The sequence below is a fragment of the Calidris pugnax genome, unplaced genomic scaffold (genome assembly GCF_001431845.1).
Source record: "Calidris pugnax isolate Ruff unplaced genomic scaffold, ASM143184v1 scaffold806, whole genome shotgun sequence".
NCBI classification, from domain to species: Eukaryota; Metazoa; Chordata; class Aves; order Charadriiformes; family Scolopacidae; genus Calidris; species Calidris pugnax.
The window spans coordinates 1,270,818-1,296,698 of record NW_015092240.1 but is presented as its reverse complement, the minus strand read 5'-3'; the positions used below and the strand labels follow the sequence as shown (position 1 = coordinate 1,296,698).

The following is a 25,881-nucleotide window of genomic DNA, read 5'->3' as shown; positions in this document are numbered from 1 at the left end:
GCAACATTTAAAACAGGATGATGGCTGGGCAGTTTGGATGCAGTGTTTACCAGTTGTTCTGTCTTCCTCTCTTTCTCTATATGTAACTTTTGGAAAATGCTGTTCGCTACTCCCGAGTAGGCTTCATGATGTTGTAATGGGTTGTTGTCTGTTGAAAATTATCTGCAAACAATTCTTCTGTGCTTGTTGCAGGAGCACTAATAATTATTTCATTGGCTTTTACAGGGATGGTGCAAGCACTTTGCGTTTCGAGCATTAGCACAGATGAAAAAAACCCTTAAAGGTCATTCACAGATCTCCCCTCTTTATACCACCTATATTCTTACAGTAATACTTCTGAAGTTCATGTTGTCTATTTTAATTATATTCAGATGAATGTGTTTTAGATGCCACAAGAAAGATGGCTTTAATGATGCTTTATTGATGTGCACAAGGAGGCATGAAATTAGCTGCAACACATAACACTGTTTCTTTCCAAGAGGCTTTAATTGTTTTATACTTTTATGCAACCGGGACCCCTCTGTGTGTGGGTGTGTGTTTAAATGCACATCGGTGTGTTTCTGTCACACCTTTTCCAGATGAAAAATACAGAACTGGAGATGATCTCCAAACAGCCTTTGCTACAGCCACTCACGTTGCTTTAAACTGGGAGTGGGGAAAAATGTCACATAAGATTTGAGACCGATCCCATTACCCTGGCTTGTTGAAACATTTTATTGTTGATTCTTATTTTCATTGTCTTTCCCTTGCTCGTTATCTCATGTAAATCTCCCCCCCGCCTCCACCCCTTTACTAAATCACATTTTATTTTATGTGAAGTGTCATTTCCCTTACAGAAGAACCTTTCATCACAACCGTGACAGATATCTTGCACATCTTAGAATGGGGATGAATTGATTGATAACCTGCTGGGCAGACATGTCTTTCTCTGATGACAGTAAAAATGAGCTTACATGACTGATCTGGACCAGATCCCTAACACCCAGCGGGATGTGCTTCAGCCTGAAAATGTCCACCTTGGTAGAACACAAACCGGTTCACAGTAGGTGACTGGTTTAGTTTATACATCTTGGGCCTTCAAAATTTCTCTTTGATAATCTGAAAGGGTTTTGTTGGGTAGCAGAAAAATGAAGAGCTTATGTAAAAAATAGAACTGGTTTAAAATCATTAATAGCTGCAGAAAATTATCTTTTTGAAACCACTCCTAACCCTGTAGGGAAATGCTGCTTTCCTGGGATAACAGACAGTAGGATCAGTTCAGGCTTTTCATTCTCTTGCAGCCTTCTGTTTGGGAGACTGAAGTGATTCTTCAAAGGTGGGTTTGAAAGTATTTGGACGGGTTTCTTGTTACTCCCGGGCTAATCCTTCTACCAGTCAATAACAGTGAGTGAGAAGACCTCTGGAATAAGAGGGTAGATTATAGGGAAATTTAAGCACAGGAAATTTAAGTGTATTTGACTGCTTAACTGCTCCTTGGTCCTTATGGATTCAGCACAGTGAAGTCACATCTTGTTAATTATGGAGGACATGTTCAACGGTAGCAAACAGACTCTCCTTGTGGCAAAGCATGCTGTGTCAAGATCTGTAGCCTTCTGCTGTGAAAAGTACACGGAAGATGCATCGTGAGCTGTTTTGCATCTGCCCACGTACTGAGTTGGCTGCAGGTTTCATAGCAGTGCAAACACAGTTAAATATTACCACCCTGAGGATGAAGATAAAGCAACTTACTCATTTTTGACAAAACTCAGTTTCACGGCCCCAAGAGAGTAGCTCTGTCAGGCACCACCTACCCAGGTGGGCTGGGAGCAAAGCTCCAGCTGAATGAGCTCCCTGTCCCAATGCTTGTGTGTGTGTGTGTGTTCAGCTCCACCCAAGGCTGCTGCTTCCCCTGCTGATGCTCAGGCTGATGCCCAGCCCTTGCCCTGCTGTCTGGAAGAAGGTGAGGAGAAGGTGGCCAGATGTCCACCACGGCAGCTTTACCTCTGCAGCCTTCTCCTCCAGCGCCAGCCCTGGCAAAGCAGAGCAGGGAGTCAGGTGCGTTGTTGTTTCGCTTGTGCCTTCACCCATCGCTGACTGTAGCCTTCAAAACTCTGTTTTAGCCTGTACTGCCTGGGAGCCACAAGCCATCAGGGAATGACTGCTGGGCTCCCATACGTGGCACTAGCAGATGGGAATCATTTGGTCACGCAGTCCCTAAGGAATCCTGACCTGCTGGGAGTTACTGATTTCCTACTTGCCACCCTTTTTCAACAGATGCAGCCACAAAGGAGCGGGATGCTGTGTATATTCCAGCCTGTAATTCCCAGTCCTGCCAGCTCACACAGAGATGCCGAGCGCGTATTTCAGTTAGAATTACGGATGCTGTGTATTTTGATGATGAATCTGCTACCAAGACTGGAGAAAGGTAACAAATTAGTTATCGTCAGACACATTCCTGTTTAAAATCCTTATGGCTACCCTGGTATTGCTGTTAGATTTTAGCACTTTTGTTTGAGAAGAAGTGACACCGTATTAAGAAATTTGTTGTCTGAAAAACAAAGCCTGTCTGTGCACATTTTGTTACTAGAGGGATTTCAGCTGTCCAAACAATCTTCTAGGCAGGTTTCTTCTTTCTTTCTAGCGAGGTTTTACAACTTCACAGTTGTAAAACTTCCTCAGAGAATCCCGAGGAATAACATATTACTTAGTTTTGTTATTCTTACCTCTGCTGAAAATGTTGCCTTGTAAATGCTGTGCACTGAAAATTAGTAATCCATGCTCTTCCACAGACATATAGAGATTTCTAGATGGGGGGAAAAAGTCCCAGTCCAGTCCTTGTTCCTTGTGCAGGCAAAGAAAGACCTTTTTAATTGTGAGTTTTCATACCTTCTGATTTAGTAACTTTGCTGGATTTCTGCTTAGCTGCTGGGGAAAGAGAATTCCCACTAGAGCTGCATAAGCAAACATTTTTGTCTGAAATTAGCATGTATTTAGTATTAGACATTTACTCGGGTAGGGCTGTACCTCAGATGTTTCCTCTCATGTTTTCTTACTCAAAAACACACAACAGCTTCCACAGGGGTAACTCAGCCCTGCACCAGGGTAACTTTGTTCAGACCATTCCTCAAGGAGGTGTGAAATTAGTTTACTCTAGAACGGTGAAATTGTGTTTTTCACGACTGCTCAAGCCCGTAGGCAGCCAAGTGAAAGGGAAACAGCACTGGACCTTCCTCCTCTGTGAAAAATGTCTGGCTTGGATGCTGACACCATGACCATTCAGGGTTAGGAAGACAACTTCCATCTGGCTATGCCTCTTCTCAGTGAGCTGACCTCACGCTTTGATTTTGGAGCGTGTGTGCGTATGCTGCAGGTCTCGGTACAGGAAACCTGAGCTGCTTCTCACCCACGTCTGTTCTGAAATAGCAACAGTGCAACCATATTTGTGGATGCCAAGCCCAAATTAATCTTCCCTGCTGAGTCTGGACTAATTATTTTGGCCACAGTGCTGCAAGATCTGGCTTTCCTGCTTCCAGACTCAAACTGGTTTCTTCGCATCATCCTGCCATGATGTGAAAATACAAGCCAGGAAGGCTATTAGTTTGATGATCAGCTTGCACTCCACCACGGGATGAGCCATCGTCTTGGACACTTCCCATTCTCCACGTATGGTGTGGACCACGTCATTGAGGAGCGCAGGTGCCATCCACCTACTCAATCGCACCATCACAAGTGAGACACAAAGCACTGCTCTTCAGACGTGCTCTCGCGAAACGGCGTGGAAAGAGTGGAGAAGGAGGCTCTAAATTTGGTCTGTTTAGAATGACACGCCACTGACTATTCCCATCTATTTTCAAAAAGACGCAATAAAACAGCATGGCAATACTAGTAAATGTCATTAGCTCTTTGAATTAATAGAATTACTGTTGGCAGCCAACAGAAATAGATTAGAGCAATTCTCATCTACTACATTAGAGTAATTCTTGGCAGCGTGAACATAATGAATCTGAGGAGTTTACAATACAACCATCCAACTAAAACTTGGAATATAAATTCTCAGCCTGTAATCACTTCCTTTTTTGCCTCTTTTTTTCTTTATTCAAGGCAGTGTGATTTTTTCAGTCAGAGAGTCATAAAATTTCTGTTTAGTTTTTTATTGGTTTTCAAAGATGCCGTTGATTGCTTAATGTTGTTTAAAAAGGAATCCTTCTCTTTTTAGCACAGGACATTTTCAAGCTTTAAGAAATTTACCTGAAATCAGGGATTTTTTTGGCAGATTATAAATTTTTATTACACAAGTATTAAAGTACCGACCTTGTTCTATAGCTTCTTTAGTAAAAGAAAAAACTGTGTCACAAGCTAATCAAGTGTATAGTTTATTCATTTATTCCCAGTATTTAATAGCTGTATTGATATAACAGCATCCTCACAATAGCACCAGCACGATGTAAGCCCTCGAAATGCTACAGTCAGCATACTGGCTTGAAAGTCAGTATTTTGTTGCTATAGTTCTTTAGCCTGATAGTAATTTCTCTGGTTTTGGTGTAAGTGGTGTTATTATTGATTTACGTGGAAGAATTAAATCCTGCTGAGGTTGTTACTACTGGAATGGGATTAGGGATGGGATTACGGTCCCTTCTGTTTGTGAACTGGTCTTTGGTGTCTGGGCTACAGTCCAAACACTACGTGAGTGACGCAACTAAATCTCAAGAGATTCAGAGACTCTGAACTGGTTGAGAAAACAGCATGCTTTGATACTTCGCCTATTTGTGCTAAATTTTGAATAATTTTTAAATAGCCATACTGAAAAGAGAGAAGTGTGCTGCTGCTTCTACTTGCCCCCACAGAGATGCTGGTAAAACAGTGAGCAAATGCTCCCTGCCACCGTTTAATGAATGAGTTCAATTGCTGAAAAGGATGCTTGCCACCTTTTAATAACCACATTTTTGCTTATCAGAGGCATTGAAATACGCTGATGGCTCTAACGTAGAACAGCACCTATGTGTCGCTTGCCAGAAAAGCTGATGTATGTGGGTTAGAGGTTATCAGATCTGTACAGATACTGAAAAATATGTTCTGTGCTCTTTCCTCAGTGGCAGATTTATGGGCAGCTAGCAGCTTCTTCAGATTCCAACACCAAGCAAATGCTGAACCTAATGGCTGCACTCTGGAATGATTACTGACAGACAATATCCTGCAGGGAAAAGGAGAACCACCAGTCACAAGCAAACATGCTCAAGACCACGATGTGTGTGGAGAACCTGACAGGCTTTTTAATGGGAAGCTGAATCTCTCCATATAATCTTAAAAACACACATCCCATAGGTTGGGCACCAGGGTTTGGTTTTTATTTTATTGATTTAATTTCCCTTGCTGAGTTATGTATTTTTGTTTGCTAATACTTCACCTTGATGGCCATCACTAAAGGAATGCCCCTGAAGAACTGAAGTTAGAGCAGTATTAACGCATTTAGAGGACTATTGAAGAGTTAAACATTCCTTCTGTTTCTTCTTTACAGCTCACCTCCTAATACCACTGTAATGGAGAAGCAGAGTTTTTTGGAAGTTGAGCAAAAGGAGCGGATGAAACTTTCTCCACTGTCTGCCCAAGAACAAGGTAAAAGGAAAAAAAAAGGAAAAAAGATATATAGCAATGTAGAGATAGGGAAGCCCAGTGCTTCTGAAATGACAAAAATTACACAAATGATAAGCAATTCTGAATCTCTTTCATGCCCTTCCCTCCAGTTTTCATCATTATACTATTTTCTATATTATCTGATATTCTGAAGCAACTAAATAGTTGTCTGCACAGGGAGAACTTGTTAGGGGAGATGACCTACTAAAAGTAAATGCAAGACAACACTGTAAGTGTAAGGACCTTGCCCTTTTCTGTCTACATTGTCCAGCCTTCCCTTAGGAATTCAGAAAGGATTTTGACTTCATTATTGCTTCCAGTTGTTTTCATTCCAGAATGGATAGTTAACAGAAAAGAAAGTGAAAAACAGTTGTCTCTCTGCAGTCCACCATAAAAGTAAATGATATCACTGGTTTGACAAATGTGCCAGACTCACTCAGTAAAAACCAAACCTATTTTTTTCTTGCTGTTCCGTAATCGGTTTATAGATTCCAGAAACTACAGAAAAGACAAAACATTCAGAGACTTGAAGGCACCATAAAAATTACCTATTTTTTTTCTGATGTGTTTAAGTCCAGTAAATAATGCTAATTTCACTGAATTTCACTGAATTTCACTGAATTTCTAGAGTTGGAAGGGACCATAGAGATCATCTAGTCCAACTCCCCTGCTGAAGCAGGATTGCCCAGAGCTAGAGCATGTTACTCAGGACAAATTTAATTCTCTTAGGCTTATAATCAAAAGAAAAGAAGAGAATTTGTATGGAAAACCGCATCTTTGTAGGCATTTTCTTTCCTAAAATAATCCTCTTAACCAACTTTTTTTCCCAACTGTTTGAGCAAAAATAAATTCTCAAGTGACTACTAACTTGAATTACTAGCATTCAAAGAAACTCCTCCATGATCTGAAAATGTTGGAAGCAAATCATAGGCACCTAACAAAACCTAAACATTCAGAGGCAGAAATATATAACGCAGAGAAATAGATAATTCTTTGCGGCTCTAACTCTTATGTTGTGAAATTAGTTTAGATAACTCTGCTTTTAAAATGAAATCAGAGATATCATAAAATATCACTGTGAATTAATAATCCAGAATTTTAGTAATACATCTGTTTCATAACAGGTCATGTTGGAAAGTCCGTATTTTCAGCAAAAGGAAATAGCATAGGTAGATAAAATGTAACTGCAACTCTACAGCTGATTCAGGAGTTGAACCAGGCTGTCTAGAATCTTAGCCAAACACCGGCTCTCCTTTCTAATTCTGGTTCAGGGAAGAACAGAACTGACTTTTATAAGATCCCTAACACCCTCACAGATGATGTCCTTGATCACTGTCCTGTGCAGTTTCTTATTCTCACCTAACATTTCTCTGCCTGACTCATCATTTTGGCTAAGCAAATATTTAAATAACTGTGGTCAGCCACACTTATCTCTTTTAGAAGTGATTTTTTTTCCAAGACCATTTTTTTCAGAGCTTGTGTTGCAATACACGCACAGTTCTGCAACTGTTGTACTCTTACAGTTGCAAATAACTGTTGTGGAAGGCAAGGGATAGATTCTTAGATTTTGGAATATTTTTTGGCAATGGATTTCATGCACTGACAATTTGTCAGCAGGAAATGCCAAGTAAAGAAAGCTCCAGAGGATCCTACAAGAGAACCAGTTATAGACATTTCAAAGCATGGGATGCCATGCTCAAGAAACAATGGCTGCCACAGGTACAGGAAGAGTGGTTTATAAAACCTGTAGGATAAAACTTGGGTATCTGCACTGCATTATATTTCATTTACTATTTAGTCCACAGTGAGAATCCATTGCTTTTGCCATGGAACACTGCAAAGGGAAATAGAAACTGAGTCATCGCATTTTGATTAGATAGAAACTGAATCACAGTATTTTGATTACAGTCACTCTTATATTTTTTAAATCTTGTATCTGTATGAGGAAATAGTAGCAAAGCAAAGAAAAAAATTCATAACACTCCACTTAATATCATGCTCTGTTGTTGGTACTGTCTGGTTCACAAAACAAGGAGAAGATGGCACTGTCTGTTTACAAAAGATTTTCCAGAGCAAGGCAGCTCTAGAGCAGAGTTGTGAATTTGTTTCAGTTCCAAAGCTAATACCTTCTGTTCACAATCATGGTGGAACACTACAGTTTTGAATTTCATCTTTGGGAAGATTTCTGCAAATTTTGCTTTTGCCCTATCTATTTAGCAATAGAGAGTAAAGTGAGGCTTTAGATTATCCCATTTCATTTTCCAATGCTAATGCCAAGTCCCCAGCCTAACCTAAGCCTTCTGTTCACCTTTATGTTAACGCTAATCACTAAATAAAGGCATTTATGAAGCATATATCATTCTTCAGAAACCATCTTTCACTTTAATGAAGAATGTAGTTAGTTTTTAAAAATTTGATTATACTACCATAGATTGCATACAATACACTGTCTAGTGTTTGTATTCTGTTCTGGCATGCTCTACATACATTATATTATTTACATATGTTTTCTGTTGATCATTTCTGAAATACATTTCACTCATCCTCTAATATGCTTTTATCATTTGACTCTGTGAATGCAGCTGTCACTAAGACTGTCTGGGTGTATCAAGACTACAAAGAAACTGAGAAATTGCCCATGTCTGCTATCAAGTTATTATATCACCCCTTGCTAAGGTGAGAAACATATTCTTGCTTGATGCTTATAACTCACTTTAGAGGAACATACCTCCCACCTCACAAAACTCAGAAAAATACTGGAGAGAGGACCATTTAAGTTTTTTGTTAGTTTGTTTTGGGTTTGGTTTTTTTTTTTAAGCACTGTTGCTGATCTGAGTCTAAGCTACACTGTGCTGTCTGGACTTGAAGGCTCACTCACCATTTGCTCTCCCTGCTTCCAGTGCCATTTTAAAATGTCATAATTTTCTACATGGAACTAGATAATAACCATCGAACACCATCCAAACTGACTCTCAAAGTGCAGGCCAATTTCAGCAAGTCCATAACTAAACTCCAGCTGGGTATCTTCCTGCTGTCTGCCAGAAGTCTCCTTCTCATCTGCCATGCAGGTGTTTGGTTTGCTCACCTCCATGATAATGAATCAGACACCTGGTGAGCCCTCAGCTTGCTTCCCCATCATGCATATCTCATCTGTCAGAAGATATTGAATCTGAAAAAAAGATTATTTGGTAATTGCCTACTGCTGCATATTCAATGGAAAACCCAACCCTGAGAAAATGAGCTGGATAGTTGACATTAGAAAATGTGCGTTTATTTATCTTCTTGTAACATATTTTCACTGAGCCTTGCATGAAAATTCATTTGTGGCACTGATGTGGAAAGCAATATAGAAGGCGCCTATCTATTAGAAGTCATACTGTGGAAAATACACTGCCTCTCCAGGAATTTGTTCGTTTCAGGTCTGTAATAACGCCCATGCTGACCCGTCAAAGCATTTATCTCCAGCCTTATCTCAAAGATGTTGGTTCAAAACTTCCCTCAGGTGGAGTACCTGGGAACTTGATGAGAAATAATTTATGCCATCCAAGCATCTTGTAAGATAAAGCGCCTTGGATCTGCTTGTTTACTCCTAGCTCTTTTCAGAGAGGAATTTAGTTTAAATCATTTACTGTTCTTCCCTTTTCTCAGTGTTCTTCAACAGCTACTTACAGCACAACTCTGCAAGTTGTTGAGTGTCCTTGGGGGGTGGGAATCACAAGGCTCAGTTATTGATGGAACGTACAAATGTTTCCACAAGTCACCTCTATGAGAAGGCTTATTTGATACGGACCGATCTGTGGGATGGCACAACCAGAGAGCTGAGTGAATGCAGGAAGTCATGTATTAAAATAGACAGGACGCAGGTACATTTCGGTAAGATTGCTTAGATGTAAAAACAAGCAAGATAAGAGAATGAATAAAAGATAATTCATAGTATAAAGAAACAGTAAGGCTGTGCTGTAAGGGAATTGAGGAGATTTGGGAATAATACTCTGAATTGCAATTATTTTTCATCCAACATCTGAAAGCCCTGGAATGACTATATATGCAGAAGTTGGCTTTTGAAATTACTCTATGTCTGCTTGTCCTCTTTCTTTCATCTCAATCTGACTCACTGATTTCAGACCAGTTACTGCCAATTTATAAGTGCTGGTGAGTTGGTGTTCTGATCTAACATCAACGTGTAGTGAAAAGTATGCCTCTAAATTGGACTACTCGCATTACAAAGCATGACATTACTCATCAGCTGCTAAGTTTTCTCAGCGACGTGTGAAAATACACCCAGGAAGCAGCAAGGTAGCCAAGTGTGCATTTCCAGACTGCAGAAAGCAGATCTTTACACAGGCTGGTACTTGGAATGACATATGACACGCTGTTTCATTAACTTGGAAATAAGTACAACGGCCGCTGAGTTTAAGAGTACCATATTCGAGAAAAGCTTGAGGGAAAAAAAGGATTATGGGATGCAAAACAAAGGACACAAAATGACTTACCCTTATGTGAAAGGAGCAGGTATTGGGAAATGTGATATAAAATCCTAAAGTGAATACCAGAGAAATAATGTCTTGGAGACAAGAAGACATGGCTGAGGAACAATTTTATCCCTTAAACCACATCTAATATCCATACAATTTTTAGGTGGCTCTAAATTACTTTGGGCAACTGGTCTAGTAATGCTTGAATCATGAGGCTTGGAATTGCTAGGGGAAAAAAGCACTCATTCTGAATTTAAGGAGCAACAGATTATAAAGCAAGAAAAAACCTCTTTTTCAAGGTCTTCATACCGCCTAACTTTATCTTCCTAACCTCGGAGAAATATCTGCATAGGCTTCGTACGACAGCATTAACGGAGAGAGAGAGATGACAGTCCTTCAACCCAAGTCATTTAGAGGAGGGAGGGAGACTTTCCTCTTTGGCACTTTAAGCAACCTGTGATGCCTCCCTGGTGAGCAGACTGATACCAACTGAAGATTCGTGGCATTGCCACGCTCAGATCTCATTACAGCACATCGGAGGCAGTGTTTTGGAACTGAAGTACTTGAGCTGCACGTCTGCCCGGAGAATGGCAGCTCTGGGAAGATTTTTTCCACTTACAGTCTGCACACTTTGCACAAAGGCTATGATTTGTCAGGGTGCACTCAAATTCTTCCACAAATACCTAAAGAAAAAAATCTTTTCTGCAGAATGGTATTCCTGCTCTTGCTAACTGCCCTGGTAAATATGTGAGACAAAAAGCAGAATTTTCTGTCAGTCTCTAATGCTTCTTTCTCCCTAAATACAAAAGACAATGAGACCATGGAGGGACACATATGCATATTTGCCCACCTCTTTAATGCTCAGCAGAGCTTTCTGCTGTTGTGTGTTATTGTCATGTTCCAAAACCTAGGCAAATAATAATCTAAATCTGATGAAATTAAATAGCCTATTTACAAAATAGTTGTTTGTCATGCATGTTGCTTTACCCGTTCCGCTACTTGCAAGAAACAGGCATTTAGTAGCATCAAAGAATAAACAGAAAGATAAGTAGGTTTTGTACTTTGACATGCCTGATTCTTCTGACAAATTAGTATCGTTGTCTTCTCCTGTGAATCTATTCCACGAACAGTATGTTCTTAAATGTTAAAGTGAACATGTAAGATAAATAAGTAATGAATACATAAAAGTTTTCCCAAGCTAGCCCAGAACTGTGTGTTTTGAAAGCTGACGCTGACACGGGATGCGTGATGCTGTGAGGCATTCAGTAACTTCCCTTTATTCTTACATTCACACTGCCTTCATCTGGAAACCTACTGAACTGGGCAAAGTCTACTGTGCTGACTCAAGTTAAATTCACAGTTGCCTCTTGATATATCACAATATGTCATTCAGTAATCCCACTGAGGAAAATGTAATTACCATGCAACATCCTGTGCTGTCTTGGGATTTCTCACTAGGTAAGTAAGAAATAAATTCCTGTCAGTGCTGCAGGAATACTGTTGTAGAGATGTAGGAACAGACCAGCCGGGTCAGAAGCCACGATGCTGTGTTGAAATTACTGGTCACAGGGGATATATTCTTTTTTAGCTGCAGGCTGTATGCCTTTTCTTTCCATCTAAGTGTGCAGAAACTTGCCCACTGTCCAAATGAATACTTATACAATGCATTTATTTTTCATAACATCCCTGTGAGTAGGAATCATAATAGAGGAAGAACCAGAGGAATTGCTGTGTGTCCAGACTCATGAAAAAAACAAAAATCCAGGTAAGGAACAGAAATTGACCCTATGATTCTACCTAGGACCTCACCCTTGAGGCTGTTGTCGTTTCTTCTACAATGCAGCAATATATAACCACTGCAGGCACTGATCTCCTACTGAACATAGAGTGAAATCTAAGGTTTCTGCACTGGCCTCCAAAATCCTTGCTGAGCCTGTCCCAAGCCACCTGAATCGCTGCATTTTCCTTTGGACTCGGGACGCCCCCTCGCAGCTTTGTTCTGCTGCTACAATGACTGTCACGATCTCCAGGAGGAAGGATTAATACCCACATACTTCCCAAATTTCACCACAAAATTCGAAGCCCCTATTACAGGCCCACTCTGATTTCTTTAAATAAAGACAAATTTAAAAATAAAATCAAGGGTAGTTGATCACTTGTACCTACAGAGAACGTAAGACTTGTGACTTTTAAAGCTCGTATGTAATTCTGATAACGTAGTTGTAGGTGTGAATAATAAAAAAGAAGATGCATAAGTAGCTGTTCACATTCATTTTGTTTCCGCTGGAGCTGGCTCAATGTAGACTAAGGAGACTGAGATCTCAGATTACTGTCAGAAAGACTGATAGCTTCTTATACCAACATTTGAACATTAGGTTAGGATGGATGAATATAGCAGCAGGAAAATTGTAAAAAAGCTGCAAGGAAAACCAAGTTGTCCACAAGCCAAGACTCTGAAATGACAGAGGATATATTCCTGGGAGGATAACGGGCTTCTTGTTTTTTCTCACTTGCTCATTTTCATTTGTTTGCATTTTGCTATTAAGATCTTCTAAGAAACTTTAGCATAGAAATTGAATGTTTTGAAAAGTTTTTCCTTGATGTCTGTGTGCATTCAGGACAGTTCAGATCGTCTCTAGTTTACAAATGTTACAGGCAGCGTTTTTGCAAGAAGATCTAATTACCACAGGAAAGTATAATCAGCTTGAATAACGTTAGTGTGATTCATTCCTGATGCATGCTCACCGATTTCAATGGGACCTAACCAAAGGACAATGTGGGCTGAGCACTTCTATGTTCCACGTGCTCCAGAAGAGCCCTTTGGAGCTGATATTCAGTGGAAGAACAGCTAATGAATGTGAGTAACTGCTTCCCTATCTAGATTTCAAATATTTATTTTTTTTTCCTACAGAAATTTTTTCCTACCTTCTATAAAAGATGACTCAAAATCAGATGGATATAGCTAAATATTAGCTAATTGAAGTATTTCAACCAAATGTACTGGTTCCAAATTGGGTTTGGCTTACTGTTGTCTAAAGTTTGTCCCTGTTCCTGCTCCAGAGTTCCTGAATGTGGTATGGTAACCACTTCTGTAACTGGAAGGCACGCGAAATACTGACTTTCCATTTGCTTGCGCTAATAAGTGCAAAATTATGCATCCTAATGAGTTTATTGGATTCATAATGTTTTAAGCACAGCACTCTGCATTTTAATCCATTTCTACAATATTCCAATGAATTCTCCATCACTGTACTCATTTGGATGAGGAAAAAAACCCACAACTAAGGAATGTAGATCTACCTGCTTTAGCTCAGGTTCCCTTCTGGCCCCACAAACATCCTGGGAAATACAGCAGACCTGAAACTTACAACAAATGTTGACTGCATTGTAAGAGGTTCTATGTAGTCCTATGGAAACGAACCTAAACCACAGTATTCCTGTTTTAAATACGGTGAAAAGAATTAGCCATCTGTCACGAGAGCAGTGTGACCTGATGGGCCCTGCAGAGCAGCAGTGAGATCAGAGGGGTCCCTGCTGAGCCGGCAAGTCTTCTCCTGCAGCGTCAGGTGCTGACGTGGTTCCCTGGAACAACAGGTTGTCAGCAGCAGGTCCTCTTGCACTTGCTCTCTCTATGATCTGGAGCGCCTGGATTGCTGAATACAAGCTGTGCAAAAGTCATTGAAACCACCAGGTCCTGCAATAAACCCATGTAATAAGCTTGCCTGAATAATACATGTCTGAATCATCTGCAGATGATTCAAGATTAATATTTAATCTTTTTTTTTAAAAAAAATTATTAGTTTCCAGTACAATAGTACCTTAATAACTATCCTGCTGTGGGAGGAGGGTAGGTATAAGTAGAAGTATTGCCTCAAGAGAAAAAGTGACTTGTAAACCTGTTGTTTTTTTTTTTTTTAAAAAAAGTCAATTTTCTCTTTCCTTTTGAGAAAGAAAAACAACTTTTAAATTGGACAACTTAATGAGTAGTGTTCCTGGATGGTCCTTTGTTCTGTGTTACCCTCCGAGAGAAGGAGGCAGTTCAGGAGTTGACTTATTATTTTAATTGCTTCTGGTTTCTGCAGATGTGAAAAGCAAACACCTGACACTGAGGACACCGCTCTGCTGCTCTTTGCCAGTGTTGCACTCGCTCTTAATGACAACCAGAAGAATTAATATTAAAACCTCTTTAAAAATGTAAGTTACAATATGTGTTTAATATCTATTCCTTGAATAACTGGTGTGCTTACAGGGGCTTTGAAGGCACTAAAATAAAACAAATTATAATCCATGGTGTTTCACAGCAGGTGGTGTAACAATACTGTACCCATGTCACATTGCAAGACATCCAGAGACCAGCAGTGACAGTGCAGTACCACGTTATTCATGAGAACAGTCTTAACTCACTGTGCTTGTGTCTCCTCTTGCCTATTCCTCTTCTGGGAGCTAGAGCTGTATTACTTACTAAGCATCCCCATTCCAGTGACAGATTGAGGAGATCAAACCCAGAGAAGGACAGTGGCTGGACTTGCGCCACATTTCCCTATTTTGTCTCTGGCAGTGGTATTTCCCCGGTGCCATCTAAAGGGCAGCACAGTGTAAACTGCTTTTAGGATTATAGGGTTTTGGGAAGGGAACAGTGAAAGATTTCTCTTAGGGTATGTACTCAGTATTGCCGTGATGAAATGTCCCCTGGGATGAGACGCTCAAGAATGAGGCAGAATTTTTAGCTTTGTATTTGAAATTGGCTCACTGAATTGATCCAGTGCAAAAGTTTCCTCAAAGAGCAACTTTCCCTGATAGATCATGTCATAAGAGACAGGATGACTGCTGTGAGTTGAACGGTTACTACCTTGTTGTGTTTGTGTTTATATTTTCCTCAAGTATGCTAGCCCTTCTTATCCTCTGCTCTGTGCTTACTCAGAGTTTCTACTAGGAATAGTTAAAAGGAAAGAATGTGTTACCTGGAACATAAACTTTCCTTAAGATATCAGAAATTCAAACCACTACTGTGCTTCTGGAAGACAAACTCATTTCTCTTGACAGTGGGAACTGAGAAGATCTATATCCAGGATTCATTTCCAGTTGACACCAAAATGACACTGTATTTGCTCCCTATTAGTTTAGGAATCCACAGAGCATTTAACAAGCTGTGAAGTCTGTCATCACAGATTTGATTCCCCTCATGTTACTGATGTTTTGCAGTTTACTTTATTTCTCCCTAGTTAGTCCTGGCACAGTGGATAAAATAAACCCGTCATTTACAAGTGGCTATTAATCCCATGCTTTGTTTCCTTCCTAGGAAGCCAGTGACAAAGCTGCCTGTGAAATGCAATGTATGTATGAAGCCTCTGAACCTCATCCATTTCTCTCCTTGACCAGTGCATCAGAGTGAACGGCTCACAAAACAACCGGTTAAAGAAAAAATAAATCATCATGGAACAACACAAAGTAGGAGGGTATCATTTAAAGCTTGGTTATCCTCTCATGTTGAAGAGTAATGGCACAGAAAATTACAAAGAAGCAAAGGTTTAAAAATGATGTAAATTGTAGAGCTGGACTGCTCCTGCAAACTGCTGACAAAACCGTTGAGCTGGTAAAGCTAGTATGTGCTTAATTTTACTAGTATGAGAAATTTTATCCATGAGCATACTCATTGAGACCAATGAAACCAATCAGCACCTTCGACTCCTTGGACGGGACCAGATTCATCAGTGCTTTGTGGTAATTAGTACTGCCTACAAGTTCCTGAGATACACAAGCATGAACATACCTACCTCTAGCAGATTGCTACTCATTTTACTTCAGCGATGCTGAGGAGTCTCTTGAGGTTAAAAATATGCTGGGGAATTAATTGCACTCCTCTTTTAATATGATTAAGATCCTGAACAATATTTAGACACCATGTATCTGTTTCAACAGTTTTAACTTTGCTATCTCTTCAGTTCTTTCTATAGGCAATTAAAAAAGACATGACTGAAATTCCTCCATCTCAGCCAAATGGATTGATGAATTTTAATGGAGAACATTTATTCCAACCTTTAATTAAGCTTGGCAGTCTGAAATCATTAATCTTTGCCTTGAAACTATGCACTCTATCTTGAGCATTTAAAACCTTACAACTCAATCTTGCCATAGGGTGGATGTCGGTGTGATAACGCAGCCTTCCAGAAGCTGCCTTTGTGCCTTCTGAATCACCTGTCCTTTGCTCATGACATAACACAAACCATCAAGGATCTGCCCCAGCAGAGGATGAAGTGAACCTCACTCTGACACTGCTTTGGCCAAAAGCAACCTTTTAATCTTGAAAGGGCATTGTAAAGGTTGACAGGCAAGAAATCTAATCTAACCTCTCCAGCCCACGTAAATCTTAATACAGAGCTATAGCTTAAAGAAAGAATGGAACAAACTGCATTATCTGGTGTTAGTCTGCTAGATTATTCAGCGACTGCTACTACAGCTTTCCTTGTGAACATATTTGCAGTAGTTTAGCCTTTGGGGTGGAAATAATTTCATTTTAATATGCTTTTTGGAGCACTGCCAGGGCTACAGGCAGTATTGCAGTATGTGAGGGAAGAGGAATTCTACAAGCATGAAGTACATTTCTTGAGATCCAGATATTTTTTTTCTAGGGGAGAAAATAAAAAAAAAGGAGTTTCAAAGAGCACTAAAATATAAAATATTTCTGGTAGACATCTTGGACTCTTTAATCATCCATGAGAAGCCCTTATAGATCTATAGATAGTTCTTTTTTCATGCTTCACTTAGATGCATGGGAGATGAGACACCCCAGAGAACTCTTCCCGGCAGCTGCTGTTTGGAATGCGGTGATCAACAAAATACATCAGTTGGGGATACTTCAGAATGATGGCAATCTCTGGGTTTGATTTAACAGCTTCAGCTGTTGTCCCAGGGTACCTGGCATCCTGTGAACAGGAACAAGTCTTTCTGGTACTAGCTTTGGAGCTTGTGACTGTTCCTCCCCTGAAGCTAGGATGTTTTCCCACCTCAAGGTGAACTGGTGGTGTGACTGTTCCTGCTCTTGGTTGCACAGCTTCAGCTCCAAGTCGGTATTGAACTATGGTTAGAACAGCCTGAATACCCTACAAGAGTTAAGAAATACTTTTCAGACAGAGACTACAAAGTAAAGCTGATTTAAAAAAAAAAAAAAAATAAAAAAAATCACTAAGTTTTGCAGACGCTTGAAATGTATCCCCTAAATCTCCTCATGAAGAAAAATTCTTAGTTTGGAAGATTCTGATGTTCTCTCCTTTCCAGAATCAGAAGTAAAAAGGCAATGTAATTGGAGAAAAATGAAAACACAAGTTTTTAATTAAGCTCCTGCCCTGTCCTACACACACACAAGAAAAGAAACATCATTCAGGTTCCTGGAAGAACTTAAATTTATGGATTTATTTTTCTCTTTTTAGAGAGTGCTTAATTTTAGGGAATGGGTCTTTTGTGTGAATCACTGACTGTTCCATTATTAATTAATCATTTGGGACCCTGAATGTTTCAAAATGCTTGTGCCACTGACCTGTGGGGTTTGTGCATACTAACGGATCACAAGCTGGAAGTTTCCAGTGGTGACAGCCTAGCCATGTTATTCGATGGGGGTGTGCAGAACAGGCAGTGCTGGGGAAAACCTTGGATTTTTCTCATCCACTTAACTGAAAGGTGCATCTCCCTGCAGTTATACACCTCATTTAGTGAAATCCTACACACCCTGAGCTGGGTGCTAAAGCTTCCCCGAAACAGGGGGAGTGTGTCATCCCCCCCCATTTCATATGTACCACCACTCACCGCTGCGATAGACTAAACTGCAGATTTCGGCAACCAGACCTGGCTGGAGAAGAGTTTTAGAGCACGATTAAGAAAACATGTGGTCCTTTTTCTTTGCAGGTGGTCACCTGCTCACTCCCATGGAAGAGATTTTTGACCATTCTTTCATCACAGTAATACCATCATATTTCAGATACGCAGTTGTTTTGAGGACTTTTTTTGGCTCCAGGAAAAACAAGAAGGTAAGAAGCAGCTTACCAAAAAAAATTATGTTAAAAATTCAACTGACTAGAAACAACTGATGGAGTCAGGAGAGTTGTGGCAAACCGAGTTTAATGTCAGATAAAAGAATTAGATCTTTTCTATGAAAGGCATTCATAGCTATTTTATTTAAACCTTGAAATCAGCAAAGTATTATGCCTGTCACACTAATAAGAAAATTTGGAATACACCTTGTACCTTCTCTGAAGCTGGTCTCAGGTTAGTTTAACTTCTGACAAAATTAAGATATATCCACTTTCTGCACCACATGAAACAAGATTTAAGTTATTGCTTTATCTTTTTTTGCCTACTTGTTAATTTTGTTGAAGAACCGCTTATTCATGCAGTTGAATGAAAAATAACCCAACAAAACATTCAATAATGTTGACCCAGCTGTTTAACCTCAAGCTGCCTATTTCTACATTCATACCATGTTTTACTCTTTAATATAATCACTCCTGTTTGGAACAGACAGTGATGAAATGATCTGACCTTTATGTATTATTACTTGATTAGTATTTCCATATTTGCTGGAACAAAATAAAATCAGTTGCTGAAAATTCTTACTAATATTTATTTCAAGTGCTTTTGCATGTCATTCCTGTTCTTCAAGAGAGTTGTTATACAACAGAAAAGGACTTCTCCTCTCTTCTTTTGACTACAGCTAAGCAAATTTTCATTAATAATTATTGGGCTTTAGGTCTTTTTTAAAAAATCAGTTTAATCTGTATGAAAATCTTCAGGCAAATTTATTTAGACTAGGTATTTAGACCAAGGACCTGCATTTATCATCATTGTGACTGGTCACTTCTGTTGCCCCACTGGCTGAGCTGAAGGAGTTTGACTTTTTAATTCTCCAGCAACCAGACTTCAGATCAAAAAATGAGGCCCAGCTGCTCTGATGCAAAGAGCAATGGAGATGGGTTCATAATGCTGATTTGGTTCCATAGTGTAGCGTTTTCAAGATTCCCAGCAGCCACCATGCTAAATTCTCAGATACTTAATCCAGATGGGGAAAAAGGACAAGATGATGTGTTAAACTGTGGCTATGTCTACAATCATACCTTTAACCTCCCTCAGCCTGCAAAAAGTGCCTTAAGATAACCTGCATCATAACCATACATCAAAGTCCTTCCACCATTCCCTAAATTGGGGACCAATGCAAGAGCACTGGCCTGCCAGGATTAATGGGCAAACCTTCAGTGCCTCGATTCTAAGCCTTACCCAGCCCGAGTGTTTAAACCCACAGATTGAGCTTCTCTTGACTAAACGCCTACCAGTGTAGGATGCCACAGGCACCTGGGCTGGTATCAGCCCTAAAGTAAGGGGAAGCCCTTCTGTTCTTCTAGGCCCCAGAGAAACCTGTATCCTTGCCTTGGATTTATAGGCAAATTTGAAAACTTGTAAGTATATCTCTATTTTGTCAAGTTAATCTTGTGTGATCATCCCGGAACTGCTGAAATCGGGTACAGCTGACTATCAGTGAATGTTTATTAATGCTAAGGGGAGTTCTGCCACCTGAATGTGTTAACTAATCATTATTTTGTAAGTTCTGCCACCTGAATGTGTTAACTAATCATTATTTTGTAAAGTAGAATAATTCAGCTGTGAAGTCAGACCAGTTTGCTCACGGTTTGATCCAGGTCTCCAGGTCCTGCAGACCACCAAGGATGGGGAACTGTACAACCTAACCTCCCTGGGCACCCTGCTTCTCTCCTCAAAAGGTAAAACCCTTTTCCTTACCTCTAATCTGAATCTCTTTTGTTTCCCTTCATGCTTGTCCTCTGTGAAGAGGCTGACTCCATGGGAAGCTGCCTCTGAAGCCATCTCTTTCCAGGCTGAACAAGGCCCCAGAGCCTCTCCTCACAGAGCAAGTGCTCCAGCTACGGTCAGGTTGGTGGCTCTCTACTGAACTTGCTTCTGTTTAATACCCTGTATTAGCTGGGGGAGAAACCCAAAACTGGATGCAGTACCTTGGATGGGGTCTAGCATGTCCCAAGTAGAGATAATCTGTTCCCTCAACCTACTGGCTGTGCTCCTGTTCATGCAGCTCTGGACGCAGGTGTCCTTCTTTCCTGCTGTTTATACAACCAAACAGAAATCCAATCCTCTGTTTCAACCTGCAGAGTGATATTTGCTCAGACAAAGACTGCTTCTTCATTTGGCTTGGTTCTGATGTTCTGACTGCCTGGGAACATATTCTGCTGATTTCTGACATTTTTTGAAGGAAATTGAGCAGTTAGACTGGTGATAAACAGCAAACACAGCAAACCTGTGCAGATCTCAAAATAAGTAAAATATATCCACAATGTTATTTGGGAAATGACTCTGTGAACATTCAAACAGAAAAAGTATGAAGTATCCCAGAAAGACACACTCAGAAGAACAAGAAGATTCTTTCTAGAGATCACATGGTGCAGAAGAACACAAGTTTGTTCTTCCTTTTTCTACACTTGCAGAACTGTTCACTATCCAAACTGAACAAAGATGCTCTAAACTAATATAGTTGAGCCTTCAGCCAGAGAACTGCTTATAAGCCTCTAAAGTAATACATCTGTAAACTTCTGGTACATCAGAAAATGCATTTCTCTTGGATTTAATTTCTAATGTAAGCTAGTGTTTCAGCAGTAAACCTGGGAACAGCCCTAAAGCAAGAAGTAAAAAAAGATAAATGCTATATTGCTTCCAGGGAAAGCTAAATAAGTGTAGTAGAAAAGGATGTCTGACAACATGAGCAGTAGAACTTCAAGTACTGTGGGAGACACTTCATTCTCCAAATTAATGATAACCTGCAGTCATGACAGAGTGAGGGATCATCCAGGTCTACTCAGTGCCACAAATGCACAACTTTATCAGTCAGCATAGCCACGGTGTCAAATATGTACCAGAAGATACTGGCTATCCCTATGTCTAATTTCTTATGTGTAAGAAGGATTTAGATGGAATATGAGAGGGTGATATCATATGAAATTGATGGGGAAAAAAAATAAATCAAAAAACCCCATGTAGCTGGCTTATTTAATTATCAGTTTTCACATAATGGCGCAGGGAGTGGTTTAAGCTACATTAAGTTATTTCTGGGGCAAAAAGATGTTCTCCAACAGGTTGCAATGCTGACAGCATAAAAGACAGACTACTTCAGGAGAAATCAGGAGAACCAGGTTGTGACTTTTGAGCAGTAGACTTTTGAGCAGGTGAGAACCTGCTTCTCTGCAAGATTTGTGGCTTATTTGCAAGACCAAATAAATGTAAGAGCCTTGAATAAAAGTGATTTCAGATGGAGAGAAGCAAAAGAATTATACTTCTCCTGACAAAGAATGATGAAATGCTCTTTCCGTGGTTTATTTATCCACTTTTTGCTGGAACACAAAACCTTTAATCTGCTATCATACAAATCAAATCTTCATCATCAGTGTAAAAACACTACAGCAGGTCAGGAGCAGTGTTGCCAATATAAAATAACAGGCTTTTTTTCCCTCCTTTTTGGTCTCTCTTTTAACTGCTTTATAGAAGTTTCTTTATCATGTGTATTGGTTTTCAAAACTTTAGAACATATACTGCTATCTTTTCCCTATTATAAAGGTTTGACCAACTGCTCAGTAGGAAACACATCTTAGAGAAAATTATGTCATGTACTGCATGTGAATTTTTTTACGAAATCCAGCTACTTCTTGCCTGTCTCCTAGTAGATATAGCAATATGCTATTTGTTTGCTTGCCCTGAAGCTTGAAAGTAGTTACCATGAATCATGCTATCCATGTTTATTCTTGATGTACAAGCAGTACCTTCTGTTAAAGGTATCAGAGCGGACCAGACAATTCACATCACAGCAGCTTAACAGATTTAGTTGTAGCATAGTTCTTAATGAACTCTTTATATTCATGTAAATGTCTGATACACTTCTACAGGAACTCTGTCATGGATGAAAGTTAGCTGAAGTCATTAACCAAGACAAAGCAAAGGGTCACCTTGTACCTTTGGAAGGGAATGTTTGCAGTTACTGTAGCACAGATGTGAAAATCTGATGGAAATGCATTAAAAATTCTATCATTGTACATCAGGGAGAAAGCATGGTTAGAACCAGACAATGATCATTAGGACTTTTACATTCTAATTCTCCTTCTTGTTCGATGTATGACAAGCTCTTCAGCTTATTACCTGCAAAAAATCAATATATGACAACATATCTGATGCCAAATGGGAGAGTCATGAGAATGAGTACTTCAATTAATCCTTCTGTAAAAGTTGCTATGGCACCTCACTACAGTATTATTGAACTACCAAGCAGCTATAAAACAATGCAGTTTAAAGAGCTGAACAGATGAGGACTGAGTACTCAGGGGAAATAACCGAAAGGTTGACTTCAAGGCTTTGCAAGTCTCAATTAATTAACTGAGTAAAGTATTTCACAATAGTTCAGTTTATTTGAAGAAGCCACTACAACTAGGCAAGCTGCTTGAGCAGACAATTATTACTCATAGTATTCACAGAATTCACAATAGTCCTGTTGTCTATACTTCAACTTTTTACTTGAGGACTGGATTTACTCGGACATACAGATCAGCCTGCTGACTTGGCAGGCAGCCCACAGCCATCACAAATTCTCAGCTAACACACCAAAGGGCTATACCTCCCTCAGAGCCTAGAGATATATTTTTTTAAAAAAAAATCCTTACTCTTATTTAAGCAATGAATATGGAATAAAAAATTTAACCCTGCCTGTGGGTACCAGGATTTGGAATAGCTGCCTCTGTCATTCTAGAAGTAAAGTTTCATGTGCTTGAGGAGAGCCAAGGGTTGAGACAACTCCCTCCATTACTGCTAGGGTGAGACTGATTGAACGGAGCTCTGGTGGAGTCCAACCAGACTCTCTTGCCAAGAGGTGCTCACACGATGAGGGCGTTGCTCTCTCTGCTCATGTTACCAGCTTCCTTCAGCAACAAAATTGCCCTATAGACAATATAAGCTATAAATAAGTGTCTCCTGGTAGACACTTCTGGCTCTGAAGCCATAGAATGGTAGCTGGTCCTAAAAAAAAAAAAAAAATCTAGAAGATAACAGTTTAAAAGGAAAGGAGAGAAGGTGAATGATTCACAGCTTACTCCAACATTAAGCATTTCATGGGCCCAAAAAAAAAAAAAAAAATCTAGAAGATAACAGTTTAAAAGGAAAGGAGAGAAGGTGAATGATTCACAGCTTACTCCAACATTAAGCATTTCATGACTGTGATTCTCAGAAGTACTAGAATAAAGCATTCTTTTACTAGGTAGAAAAATTTTTCTTCAGCTGAGATATCGAGCCCCCCATTGCTGCAGTGATGGATGTTATTGCTCACTGTCCAAAAGACTCCATAACGGTCTCTAGCAACACAAAGATCTTGCAACAAAGAACACTCTAGACATGGGTATGTAGACATTGATTCAGAATGGAGACTGGTTTTTCCATATTTTGCCTTAAAGAATGTACTATTGACTATACCTGGGAATGGCTGCTTCCTTCCAATGCAAGAGATGTGGCATTTTAGGAAATGAAAACATCATCATGCCTCTTTGACCAGTCTTAGTTGAGCTCCCCCCCTCCTCCTCCTGCACATAGAGATTACTCAAAGAATCCATCTAGCATGCAACTGTCCTTAATTACAACCCAGAAAGTTCAAATTACAGTTTCCCAGGAGCTGTGCAAGGGCTGGCATGGAGGAGGAAGCTGAGTGCTGGATCCACTACAGCTAAGCAGAAATTATGTGAGCTGGGGCTGGTGACACTGCGCCTGGAAACCATCACATCCACTCCCCTTGAAACTAACAGTATTTCAGGTGCTGAGACTTCACAAGATAAATATTGGACCTTTCAGAGCATGTATTTTGATGATGGCCTTTGCTGTGTTTGGCTTTCCCAGACTGTACTGCTTTGAAGCAGCAATCCCATTACAAAGTGGTAGAAAGAGTCTGGAGTTGGAATGCATCTGTTCTTCAACTATTTTGATAAGGTGTATGTTCTGTTTTCTCTGCCTCATCCTCGCAGTTCTACCATGTTCTTCCCTGAAAGTGAAATATACCAACAGGAACTCCCAGAGCAGAAACTTGCAAAATGTTGTCTTTGTGTGGTATTAGCATCCCCCAGAGCCTGGTTTGCTACACACAATGTGACAAATCTCCTTTCCTCCCCATTCTGCCAAGTGTATTCATAAACAAATGTAACAGTTACACACAAACAGGAACTGTGTATATATAACAAACAACAGAAAAAGCTAAATATGAAAATGACAACAAACTCTGAATAGATTGTTTTAGATGACAACTATTAACTAATATACCATGGAAAAAATCCCCACTCTTGGGCAAATTACTTTGGACAGGCAAATATGACCTTTTTTGAGTGAAATAAACTACTCATCAGGATCAAAATGCAAGGTTTCTAGCTTCTTTAAACTAAATAGGTTTTTCCTTATGGAAAGAAAGCATCTGAGATTTTCATATCAAACCAAACATAAGGAAAGAGAGTGAGAGCAAAATGCACACAGCGCATACTAATCCAACATGACTTTGTAAGATGTTCAAACTTGTAACTGATATTTCATTTTCTTCTGGGAAAAGACTGTTGAACAAGGGAAGCACTATAGAGGCACATTTTTACTCTTTAAGCCTGCATGTCTATTAGCATTCCTTCCAGCAGCAAGACTGAAATCAATCACTGTATGTTTCACACCTGTAGCTAGGAGACTTTTCTGATTCTGATAGCTGGGTAGACAACGTCCTTATGATCTGCAAGGTTGGATGTGTTGGTTTTTTTGGTTTTTTTTTCATTCTACAAGACAGAGAGCGTTTTCTAGACGCTCCATTTTCTTTCTGCACGTTTTACTCAACCGCCCGAGCCTGCGAAGTGGTGTGTCTAACTCTTTTAAATCATTTAACGTGAAAAAATGCACACCTGTCCACCTCTGAGTCAGCTCAGGAAGCTCCAACGCTTCTGAAGACAGCTGTTGACCGTGCAAAGGATCAGACCCGGTGCCAGCAGAACCCAGAAGCTCCCACCTGCAGCAGGTGTTTTGGCGGGGAGCGCCAATCCAGCCCTCCCCAACCTTCTCTCAAGCCGCCAAATAACTTTTCCCAGCCACCGCCGGCTGCTTGGCTTGTTTCACAGCCGCTCGCTGCCCCCCCCTCTGAGGCCAAGGAGGTGACACACACACAGCCGGTCCCCTGCGGGGCTTGTGCCGCCGGCGGGACCGACCTCTCGTCGGGGGGGGGGTGCGCGGAGCTCGGCGGTGCGGTGCAGGGTGCGGAGGACACAACCAGGGTCGGCAGGGAGTCGGCGGCAGCGCCCTCCGGCCCGGCCATCCCCTTGTGTGAGCGTGTGTGTGTGTGCGGGGGTGTCACTCACCATGTTGACTTCCGAGACCACGTCGATGCTGGCGATCTCTATCCGCATGCCCACATCCACCGGCGGACCTGCGGGATTGGGGCGGGAAGCAGCGTTTAGACGGCGGGAGAACGACCCGGGACGCGGGGCGGGAAGGGACCGGGAGAGACGGGGCGCCTCACCTCCGAAGTCGGGCCGGAGGCGGATGTCGTAGCCCTGCAGCAGCCTGTCCACCGTCTCCTTCACGTAGGACATGTTGCTGGGCCCGTCGGCGCTGCGGGAAAGGAGCACAGGCGGGTTTTAAAGGAGGCGGGTGAAGGGAGGCGGCCCCTCCGCTGCCCCTCCGCGGCGCTCACCTGCGCGCCGCGCACGCCACGGCCAGCACCAGGGGCAGCGACAGG

General features: G+C 40.7%; 1 long non-coding RNA gene across 1 annotated transcript in view; it reads right to left on the bottom strand.

The window, feature by feature from the left end:
* LOC106900293 overlaps positions 1-25,881 on the bottom strand; it is a 37,501-nt gene extending 11,620 nt beyond the window's left edge. Inside the window, exons 1-3 of the long non-coding RNA XR_001414133.1 lie at positions 25,837-25,881; positions 25,663-25,754; positions 25,502-25,569 (exon numbers count right to left, since the gene is read on the bottom strand). This is a non-coding gene — a long non-coding RNA (uncharacterized LOC106900293). The remainder of the gene's footprint in view (positions 1-25,501; positions 25,570-25,662; positions 25,755-25,836) is intronic.